Raw genomic sequence first — 11,828 nt, 5'->3', positions numbered from 1 at the left:
CCAGACCTGGGAAAGCGGGAAGGCCCAGAAAGATCTGGAAGCGGAGAAGGTCTCCCACAGCGTGTGGGTCTGATGCGAGGACCCCACCCCTCCCGGTGCCCTTTCATAGGACAGACACTCCGGGGTGCTGCCCCTCCCACTGGGCGCTGAGGGGCCCACAGCTGCCCCCCCTCCCTGCCCTCCGTCCTAACCCCCCAGCCCCCAGCTGCCTTCCTCTTCCCCTCCCTCCCCTCCTGCGCCCCCCCAGCCTCCGGTGGGCATGATGGGGGAACACAGGGCTAGCCCAGGACAAGGCAGGAGCCCGGCGGCCCGCTGACCAGGCCTGGACACAGGCAGGGGCCCTTCCTCTAGGGACTCCGCTGCCTCCATGTTCATACTGCGCTGAGAGCAGGAGGCCATCCCAGCCCGGCCCCAGGAGCCTGTGACTTGGCTTTAACATGTAAAACTCCCTTTAGAAATGTCCTTTGTGGGAACCCCGGGTGGCTCAGAGGTTGAGCGTCTGCCTTCAGCTTAGGGCATGACCCCGGGGTCCCGGGATCGAGTCCCGCATCGGGGTCCCCGCAGAGACCCTGTTTCTCCCTCTGCCTGGGTCCCTGCCTCTCTCAATCTGTGTCTCTCAGGAATAAATTAATAAAATATTTAAAAAAAAAGAAAGAAATGTCCTTTCTCTCTACCCCCCGAGATCTGTGTTGGCGATCACCCCCAGCACGTGGCCCATGATGCACATCTGCAGGGTCTCATGACTCAGGTTTTATTAGATGGTAATTAGTGCCCTTTTCCCAACAACAGCTAGTAGCTCCTTCCAGGTCCTGGAGACCTTGCTCCCAACATCCCTCAGAGGGCATGCTGTCCCCAAGCCCCCCCAACTCCCAGGTACATCGTCAGCTTCCCGCCCCCGCGTCCCCGCATCCCGTCCCCGGGGCTTTCATAAAACCACCACTTTGCACCACAGACACCTCAAGAACTGTTTCCCGGTCCTGGCCCCGGACCTCACCTATACTCCAGACCTTCATCAGGTGGGGCCATAAAGAGAGAAAGATTTAAAATCAAAGAGGCTCAGGACTGTTAGGGCGGAAGCAAAGCTCAGGCCCCGAGCCTGCACCCGAGGCTCACTGCAGACGTGCAGACTCCCTGTGTCGAGGTGAGGGGGTCTCGGGCCGGGGAGCCCTCCCTGCGCTGCCAGCCCAGCACCCACCCTGGGAACCCACCAGGCAGCCCGGGCAGAGCAGGGAAAGCGCCTGGGTGGTGACCAGGACCAACAGCAACAGAACCCCTTGATTTTGGCCACTAACTCCCGTTCCTCCCCACCTCTGGGGCCATTCTCCTCCTGAGTACTTGAACCCTGTGGACTTGAACTTAGGGATTTCAGTTCAATCTCCGAGGCTCAGCTTACTGGGGACAGGATTAATTCCTGAATAATAATTTCTCTTGGGTACTGGATATTGGAAAAGGGTTTATATTCAAATTGGGGCATCTTGATACTGCGACCACAGAACCCGAGCTTCTGCGTGCTCTCCTTCCCGTCTCGGTGTCGTGGGTGACAGAGGAGGAGCCCCGCAGGGGCCCGACGCCACAGCAGCCCCTCAGATCTCCAAGCAGCGTGAGCGAACACAAACCACGCTCAAACCCAAGGCCGGTGCGGCGGCCCCGCAGGCTGAGCACCCAAGCCCGGGGCTCCCCCCGCCTGTGCACTTTGCGTGGACAGCAAGGTGGCGAAGGACGCATGGGGTGGGAAACGCGGGGGGCACCGGGGCCCACGTGCGCCGCGGTGCTGAGCACAGGAAGGGACACCAGGCCGCCAGCAGCTGGGAGGGTCCCCACGGGGCAGCAGCCCCCCATGGGCCTGTTCTGGGTCCGCCGATGGGGAGCACAGCGCGGGCACGGGGACGTGGGAGGGGCTCTGGGGAGGGTGGCAGCCGATCGTGCGGGAGCCGGGGCTCCGGGTTGCCCTCTTTGGAGCAGGCGGGGAATTCTGTGTGGACTACGGGTCTGGGGCCTCCTCACCTCCCAGATGAAGCTGCCGGTTTCAGAGGGTGGGGGCCTGGGTCAGAGCAGAAGGCGGTCGGCTCCCACGACGAGTGCAGCGGCTGGTGTCACACCTGAGGCCTGGCGAAGGCAGAGGACACAGGGGGCTCCCTGAGGGGACTCCTGGGCACGGAGAGCCTGACGCGTCCACACAGGCCGCGATGAGGCTACATGACACACAGGGCCACCCCTGCTCCGGTGAGTGCTCCCGGACTGTCCGGGGGAGGATGTCCTCAGAAGGACAGTGTGGAACCAGGGGACGAGCCACGGCCAGGGTCTCGCAGGCCTCCCTGCCGCTGCCCCAGGCCGGGAGGCCAGGCCTCGCTCCACAGGCAGGTCTGGGGCCAGCCTCTCCCGCAGCAAGTTTGAGGGGGCTGCCCTCTGACTGCGGGGCTCGGGGGACAGTCTCCCCAGGGCTCAGACCCGAGGGGCACAGGAGCCCCACCTCTAGCCGCTCTTCTAGGCCGGGCTCCCTGTGCAGCAGCAGTCACAGGCTGCAGCACAGGTGTGTCCCCGTGTCTGCCGCCCCGTGCACAAGGCCACACGCTCAGGTTCTCCTCCCACAGTCGGGCTCATCCTCCCTCAGGCACATCCCAGGTCTCCTGGTCCCGGGGTACCGACGCCCTGACCCATCCCACATGGCCCCGCAGGAGCCCGCCCCCCACTTCAGGCAAACAGAGAAGCCGGGAGTGATGCGAGAGACAAAGAGAGAAATTATCGAGTGTCCTTACTGCTCAGAGCCCACGGACGAGTCTTTGCCATGGCAGTGACTTTCCTCTAGGGACTCAGTGGCCTCCGTGTGGACACTTTGCTGAGGGCAGAAGGCAACCTTAGCCCGACCCCCACAACCCTGTGACTCTGCTTTAACGTATAAAAATCCCTTTGGAAACTTCCTTTGTTCCTACCCCCCAAGATGGTGTTGGCGATCACCCTCCAGCACATGGCCCTTGATGTCCATATAAAGGGGCTTGTGACAAGCTTACTAAACACGATGACTGACCTGTCCTAACAGCAGCTAGCCCCTCAGCATCCACGAACCTTGTTTCCACAGCCCCAGAGGCTGGTGCTCTCCTTCACCCTTCCTACCTTGAAAGCATGTAAGGGGCCCCTCAGGACCCAGCGCAGGTCTTTCGTCCTCAAGCTCCAATAAAACCACCTTTGTGTACCAAAGACTCTCAAGAATCCTTTCCTGGCACTCAGCTTTGAACCCTAACGTCTTTCCTACATCAGGGAGGATCCAATGGAGCAACTTTGGGCCACCCCAGTCCACAAGGTCGCCCCAGTCCCCACGGTCATCCCAGGTTCCCTGCGCTCACCCCAGTACCATCACCACCCCAGTCTCCACAGTCACCCCAGTCCCTACAGGCACCCCAGTCCCCACGGTTACCCCAGTCCCCATGGTCACCCTAGTCCCCACAGTCACCCCAGCCCCCACAGCCACTCCAGTCCCCGTGGTCACCCCAGTCCCTGTGGTCACCCCAGTCCCCACAGTCACCCCAGTCTCCACAGCCACCCCAGTCCCCGTGGTTACCCCAGGCCCATGGTCACCCCAGTCCCTACCCCATCCCAGCCCCCGCACTGCCCACCCTGACCCTCCCACAAGCTCCGGCACACATCCCCAGCCCCCACCTGCCCCTGCCCCTGCCCCACCCCCGGGCATCCCCACTCTGAGCCCCTTTCAGTCCTCTGCCCCCTCCTGTGGTCTGGAGGGATGACCATCCACTTGGGGCTCCCTAGGAGCCCTCTGGACAACCGCACCCCAGCTGGTGGCCCCCAGCCACAGTCTTATTGGGAGCATCACGTGCCCCCCACCACCCACCCACCCCACCCTACCCCACCCCCGAGCGCCAGGAAACGTGCTGCCCTCTCCCGACGCACCACTGGAGCCACTCACTTGACCGTAGGCCACCTGGGTTCCTGCAGGGTGCAGACCCTCACCTTGGCTGGGCACCCACCCTTCCCCCTGTCATCCCTTTGGAAGGAGGAGCCCAGGACCTGACACCTGACACTGCAGATGAGCCTGCGACACCACCTGGTGGGCACCTGGGCAAAATGCGGCCGCAGGAAGTACAGAGAGGGGCAAGGAGTATGCTTAGAGAGGAGGGTCCACCCAGAGACCTAGTCCCTCAAGCCCAAGGAGAATCTGGAATCCCAGAGGTCTTGGCGCCAACGTAACCCTAATTCTGATCCTGATTGGTCCCCATCGCAGTTCTGTTTTGTTGTGCTTTTTAAAGATTTTATTTATTGGGCAGCCCTGGTGGCTCAGCAGTTTAGCGCCACCTTCAGCCCAGGGCCAGATCCTGGAGACCCGGGATTAAGTCCCACCTCTGGCTCTCTGTATGGAGCCTGCTTCTCCCTGTGCCTGTGTCTCTGCCTCTCTCTCTCTCTCTCTCTCTCTCTGTGTGTGTGTGTGTGTGTGTGTGTGTCTCAAGATTAAATAAAATCTTTTAAAAAATAAAAATAAAAGGAAGAAGAATCTAAAATGCTTTTTTCCAAAAAAAAAAAAAAAAGATTTTATTTATTTGACAGAGCATGAGCAGCAGAGGGAGGGGGAGGAGCGAGGGAGAGGGAGAAGCAAGGAGGAGGGAGAAGCAGGCTCTCCTGAGCAGGGAGCCCACTGACTCAATCTTGGGACTCCAGGATCATGACCTGAGCTGAAGGTGGATGCTCAACCACTGAGCCACCCAGGTTCCCCCCTCCCCATCAAATTTCTGACTAGACTAAAGCCCAAATTAGGACCTGCTTTAACCAGGGAGCTGGGAGCAAAGGCTTTGGACCCAAACATGAGGGTTCTCATTTTAACCTGCAGCCATCAAGTTGGCCCCGAGCAGATGGAGACCGAGGCACAGGGATGGCAGGAATAACATGTGATTCTATAAAATTCTATAAAAAGTCCCAGGAGAAATTGTAAAAATAACTTGAACTAAGTTAAAATGAAAACACAACTTACCAAAATTTGTGAGATGTAGCAAAAGCAGTGCTTAGAGGGGACTCCATGGAATTAAAGGTATATTCAGAAAGAAGAAAGACCTAAAACCAACAGCCTGAACCTCAATCTTAGGAAGCTAGAGAAATAAGAAGCAATATAAGCCCAAAAAGAGAAGAAAATAAACAATAAAAATTAGAGCAGAAATCAATGAAATTGAAAACAGCACTCATTAGGGGAAAAAAAAATCAACAAAACCAAAAGCTGGTTATTTGGGAGACAAGTCAATAAAATTAGTAAACTGCTACCCAGGATAATAAAATTAAAAGGAGAAAATAATTACTATAATGAGAAATGGAAAAGGAGCCATCACTACAGATCCCATGGACATTAAAAGGATAATAAAGGAATATGATGAACAACCACGCTCACAAATTTGATAACTTAGATGAAATGGACCAATTCCTTGAAATACATAGACTATCAAAACTCACATAAGGAGAAATAGGTAAACTAAATAGGCCCATATTTATCAATGAAATTGAATCAATAATTAATAATATGCCAAACAAGAAAGCACCAGGTACAGATGGCTTCATGGGTAAATTGTACCATTTATTTAAGGGGAAAAATAATGCCAATTCTTTGCAATTTTCTCCAGAAAATAGAAACAAAGAATGCCTCTTAATTCATCCTGAGGCAGCATTACCCCCAATAAAACCACAACCAGATAGACATAAAGGAATATTGCAGCTCAATATCTCTCATGAGCATAAAGGCAAAAATCCTTAACAAAGTATTAGCAAGTCCAATCCAGCAAGGAATTATACATCACAAAAACACCTGTTCCCATAACCAAGTGGGATTTATTCTAGGTCTGCAAGGCTCCCTGCTCAGCCTGACACAGGGCTCGATCCCAGGTCCCCAGGATCACAACCTGAGCCAAAGGCAGATGCTTAACCCATTCAGCCACCCAGTGCCCCCCAAATAATATGATATTCTGTACTGATGTTGAAAAAGCATTTGACAAAATCCAATACTCACTCATGATTAAAACTTTCAAGTAACTTAGAGGGGGATTTCTTCACTTGATTAAGGATCGTCTATCAAAAAATGTATAGTTAACACATTTCTTAATTATAAGGAACTAGGTACTTTGCCCTTAAGATCAGGAACAAGGCAGCGTAGCTGGGTGGCTCAGTAGGTTGCACATCCAACTCTTGATTTTGGCTCAGGCCATGATCTCCAGGTTGTAAGATTGAGCCCCGTGTAGTGTTGGGATCCACACTCAACAGGAGGTCTTCTTCTCTCCCTGTCCCTCTCCCTCTGCTCCTCCTCCTGCTTGGGCACTTGCTCCCTCTCTCTGTCTAGAATAAATAAATAAATCTTTAACAAAAAAAAATCAGGAACAAGGCAAGGATGTCCCCTCTTACTACTGCCATTGAACATTGTACTGAGAATCTAGGATGTGACATAAATAAAATATGTACAGATTGGGAAGGAAAAAATAAAACTATCTTTGTTCACAAATGGTATAGCTGCTTATGTAGAAAACCCAAAATATTATCAACAACAGAAGTCCTAGAATTGATAAGCAATTATTATGAGGTTGCAGGATACAAGGTTAATATACAAAAATCTATTGCTTCTCTATACACCAGCCATGAACTGTAGATATTTGACATTTAAAACACAATGCCAGGGGTACCTGGGTGGCTCAGTCAAGTAAGCAGTTAAATGTCTGCCTTAGGCTGGGGTCATGATCCCAGGGTGCTGGGATTGAATCCTATCTGAGGCTCCCTGTTCAGCAGGGAGCCCGTTTTTCCTCCCTCTGCCGCTCCCCCTGCTTGTGCTCATGCTCGCTCGATCTCTCATAAAATAAATAAGTAAATAAGTAAGTAAATAAATAAATAAATAAATAAATAAATACATACATAAATAAATCTTTTTTTAAAACCACACAAGGGCATCCTGGGTGGCTGCCTTCGGCCCAGGGTATGATCCTGGAGACCTGGGATCGAGTCCCACGTCAGGCTCCCTGCGTGGAGCCTGCTTCTCCCTCTGCCTGTGTCTCTGCCTCTCTCTCTCTCTATGTCTCTCAGGAATAAATAAATTAAAAAAAAATACAATATCATTTACATTAGCACTATAGAAATGAAATACTTAGGTGTAAATCTAACAAAATATGTATAGGACCTACAACGAGAAAAACTATAAAATGTTGATGAAAGAAATTAAAGTTCTAAATAAATGGAGAGATACAGCATGCTTATTGATAGGACCTCAACATTTCTAAGAGGTCAGTTCTTCCCTGCTTGATCTATAGATTCCATGTCATTCCAATGTAAGCACCCTAAGAAGTTATTTTGTAGACGTTGTGAAACTGATGCTAAAACTTATATGAAAGGGCAAATAGGGGCATCTGGGTGGCTCGGTCGGTTGAGCATCCGACTCTTGGTTTTGGCTCAGGTCAGATCTCAGGGTCATGGAATCAAGCCCCGCATCGGGCTCCACACTCTGCTGGGAGTGTGCTTGAGGTTCTTTCCACCCACCCATGTACTCTCTCTCTCCAGAATAAATAAACAAATCTAAAAGAAAGAAAAACAAAGAAAGAAAAACAAAGGAAGGAAGGAAGGAGGGAAGGAAGGAAGGAAGGAAGGAAGGAAGGAAGGAAGGAAGGGAGGGAGGAAGGAGGGAAGGAAGGAAGGAAGGAAGGAAGAAAGAGAAGGCAAACACTTGGAATTGACAACACCATGCTGAAAAGAACACCAAGACTGCAGGGCTGGTACTACAGGACTTCCTAGAAAGCTACAGGAATCAAGACGACCTGGTACCGACAAAAAACCAGACAAATACACCAACGGAACATATCAGGGAGCCCAGAAATAGATCTGTACACATATAGATCCTTGAAAAAGGAGCAAAGGCAACACACTCAAGTCTGTCTTTTCACAAATGGTGCTGGAACAACCGAACATCTGTAAGCAAAAAGTGAGTCTACACACAGACTAGAATTAACTAAAAAGTTGGTCATAGACCTAAATATAAACTGCAAAGTTTAAGACTTCTAGGAGAGAACAGGAGAAGATCTAAGTGAGCTTGGATACGGCAATGATCTTTTTTTTAAGATTTTATTTATTTATTCATGAGAGACACACAGAGAGAGAGAGAGGCAGAGACACAGGCAGAGGGAGAAGCAGGCTCCATGTAGGGAGCCCGATGTGGGACTCAATCCCGAGACTCTAGGATCAGGCGCTGGGCCGAAGGCAGCGCTAAACCCCTGAGCCACCCAGGGACCCCCTGGCAATAATTTTTTTAGATAAAAAATCATTATGAATGAAAAATGGTTAAGTTGGACTTCATTAAAACTTTAAAATTCTGCTCTGCTAAATATACTGGTATCACAGGAAAAAGATAAGCCACAGATTAGAAGAAACTATTTATAAAACATATACCCAATATAGGGCTGTATCTAAATTCACAAGGAACTCACAGCAATCAACAACAAGAGAACAAGTTAAAAATGGGCAAAAGTGGGGATCCCTGGGTGGCTCAGTGGTTTGGCGCCTGCCTTTGGCCCAGGGCCTGATGCTGGAGTCCGGGGATCGAGTCCTGCATCGGGCTCCCTGCATGGAGCCTGCTTCTCCCTCTGCCTGTGTCTCTGCCTCTCTCTCTCTCTCTCTATCATGAATAAATAAATAAATAATCTTTTAAAAAAGTGAGCAAAAGATCTGAACAGACACCTCACCCAAGAAGATGTACAGATGGCAGATAAGAATTTGAAAAGATGCTCCACATCATGTATCATTAGGAAGTTACAAATAAATAACATTTAATAAGAAATAAATAGTAAGATATCAACACAATGACTAAAATACAAAGAAATCTGACAATACCAAATGCTGGCAAAGATGTGGGGCAATAGGGCCTCTCATTCATTGCTGGAGGGAATGCAAAAAAATTTTTGAGATTTTATTTATTTGCTCCTGAGAGACACAGAGAGAGGCAGAGACACAGGCAGAAGGAGGAGCAGGCGGGACTCAATCCCAGGCCCCCGGCATCACGCCAGGGCCCAAGGCAGACGCTCACCCGCTGGGGCCCCAGGTGTCCCTGGAAAGAGTGCAAATGGACGCAGCCAAGTTAGAAGACATCCATCAGCGTCTTCCAAAGCTAAGCATAGTCTTACTACACGATCCCCTCACGGCAACGCTCGGGTATTTATCCAATTGAATTGAAAACTTTGTTCACAGATATTTGTAGCAGCTTTATTCATGATCACCAAAAACTGGGAGCAACCAGGATGTCTTTTAAAGGTGAATGAACAGGGCAGCCCAGGGCATGACCCCAGGGTCCCGGGATCGAGTCCCACATCGGGCTCCCTGCATGGAGCCTGCTGCTCCCTCTGCCTGTGTCTCTGCCTCTATCTCTGTCTCATGAATAAATCGATAAAATCTTTTTTTAAAAAAGTGGTGTTGCATTATAAACAAAAGTATAAAATAAGCATCCACGAGTCCACGCTGATGTCAATAAATGGTGGAACACATTAAGTGGGAGGGAAGAGACAAACCTCACACCGAAGCGTGTGGCTACACAGAGGGGGAGGCACTGCCCAGCAGCCCTTTAGCGCAGGCTGCGCAGAGGGCCCTCCTCCCAAAGAGCACGGGATGGAAGAGGGGGCGGTGAGCAGCGTCACGCAAGAGGCCCCGAGGAGCACGCACAGCCAGGCCCCAGGGCGGCACCACTTGCTGAGTCATGGCGACGTGCACACCTGTGACACGACATGATGCAAGTGGCACTTGGCCTCTGCGCACATCCTCCCAAACCCCACAACCCCAGCCTAATGGGGAGAAAAACCACCGACACATTGCAATACCGCAACCTCCTACAGCATACCCGACCCGGCCTCCTCCAGACTGTCAAGGTCATCAAAACCCGAAAGCGTGAGAAGCTGTCACAGCCCAGAGGGGCCTCGGGAGACACAAGGACTGAACGTCATGTGGGGTCCTGGGTGAGATCCTGGAATAGGAAGAGGACATTAGGGGGAAACTGAGGAAATCCAAATAGTGTGTGGACTTCAGTTAATAATGATGCATCAATATTGGGTCATTAATTGTGAGAAATGGACCCTACTGATGCACGATATTAACTGGGAAACTGGGATTGGCAGCCTATGGGGACTCTGTGCTGACACCCGCTCACTATTTCTGTAAACCTAAAATTGTTAAAGAAGTATTCTGTTTAATGACGCATGAGTGGTCGTTTGTATCTGCTCTTCCCTCCTAGCTGCGCCCCTGGGGTGACCCAGAGGACCCTCCTCCTTTCCACCGCAGAGAGAGGGGAGCTTCCCCGAGGAGCTCTGTGGGCCAGGAAGCACCTCGGGAACTGCTGCCCGAGATGGGGTTTCTGAGGACATTGGTGTGGCAGGGCCAAGGGCACCCCCAAGGCCCAGAGACCAGGGGTGTGGTTACTGTGGGGCCAACGCACAGCCAGGATGCTTGACCTACAGAAATCCTGGAAACCCCGGGGCTGAGTGTCCCTTGATGGTAGAAGCAGAAAAGCTCTCGACACGACACGGGGAGTACAAGCGAATGAAATGCCACGGGCCGCGGCACCTGGTGACAGGGGTGTTTGCTCCGTTCCGGAGGCTGGATGTCCCGGCCGGGGCGCCGGCGCTGGGGTTCTGGCAGGAGCTGTCAGGTTCCACGCTGTCGGGTGCCAGCACCTTGCCACACACAGCCTCTCCTAGGTTCGTGTACGTGTGAGTGGAGGGAGAGCGAGGTGCCTGCCGTCTCTTCCTATTAGCACATGATCCCCTAAGGCCAGAGCCCCCCCGCCCTCCCCCTCACGACCTCCTCTGATCCTAACCACCTCCCCCAATCCCATGTCCAAATGCCGTCACACTGGGAATTAGGGCTTCAACACATGGACCTAGGGGATGCCAGCATCTGGTCCACACGAAAGGTTGTACTTGAATCGCTGTGATCCAAAACCCTGGGCTCCCACCAACTCCCGGGTTTACGCCAGTGCACAGACCCCAAGGCCCCGGATGCGGAGCCACTTACCCCGGGGCTGTGATGGGAAAGAAGAAATCCCAGGCTTTTCGGGGACACTGGCCCTGAGCCGACGTTGATTCCTGAGACCCACAATGGCCCCGTGAGCACCAGTGAGGGCAGCGGCTTCCAGAGGGTAGGTGACCGATGGTGCTCTGGTCACGTCCGTCTCACCGTGGGTCCAGAGGGTCCCTGAACCTACCTGGCTAGCACCCCATTGCCGAATACATAACTGGCGGCTAGCAGAAGCCCACGCTGGTTTCCTGGCCCCTGGGGTGGGGGTGGTTATGGGGGGAAGGCCACTGCAACCCCAGAACCGCCCCTACCGGGGAAAGTCGTCCAGCAAAAGCAGTGAGGCACCTGCGGGGCGAGTGCAGAGATCAGTGCCACTGAGGAGAACAGGAAACAAGCGGGGTGGCAACTCCCCCCTTCCTATCGGAGGCTGACAGCGCACCGTGAGCCTGGCCAGGTGGGGCCTCTAAGCACCCGCTGCTCCTGCCCCGATTTCACTACCCAGGGCTGCCCCTGGGGACCTGGACGGCTTTTCCTCTCCATGGACTTCACGCTGGCCCGTTACACAGGTGACGTCACGCAGACTGAAGCGCGGAGCAGAAAGCAACTGTCCTCTGGCCGTCACGTGTGTGCCAGAGAGTGAAAAATAAATTCCACATCAAGTGCAGGGCTTTCAGCCTCTGAAACACGTTGGGGCCCAGCAGCCCGGCAGCGCCTGGACGTTCCTTCCTGGAGAGCAAGTGGCTGCCTCCAGTCCCTTGTACCAAGAAGCAGACGGGTGACCGGTCCGCCTTGCTTCCTGGGACACAAGCCGC

The sequence above is a fragment of the Vulpes vulpes genome, chromosome 5 (genome assembly GCF_048418805.1).
Source record: "Vulpes vulpes isolate BD-2025 chromosome 5, VulVul3, whole genome shotgun sequence".
NCBI lineage: Eukaryota > Metazoa > Chordata > Mammalia > Carnivora > Canidae > Vulpes > Vulpes vulpes.
This window is presented reverse-complemented; position numbering follows the sequence as displayed.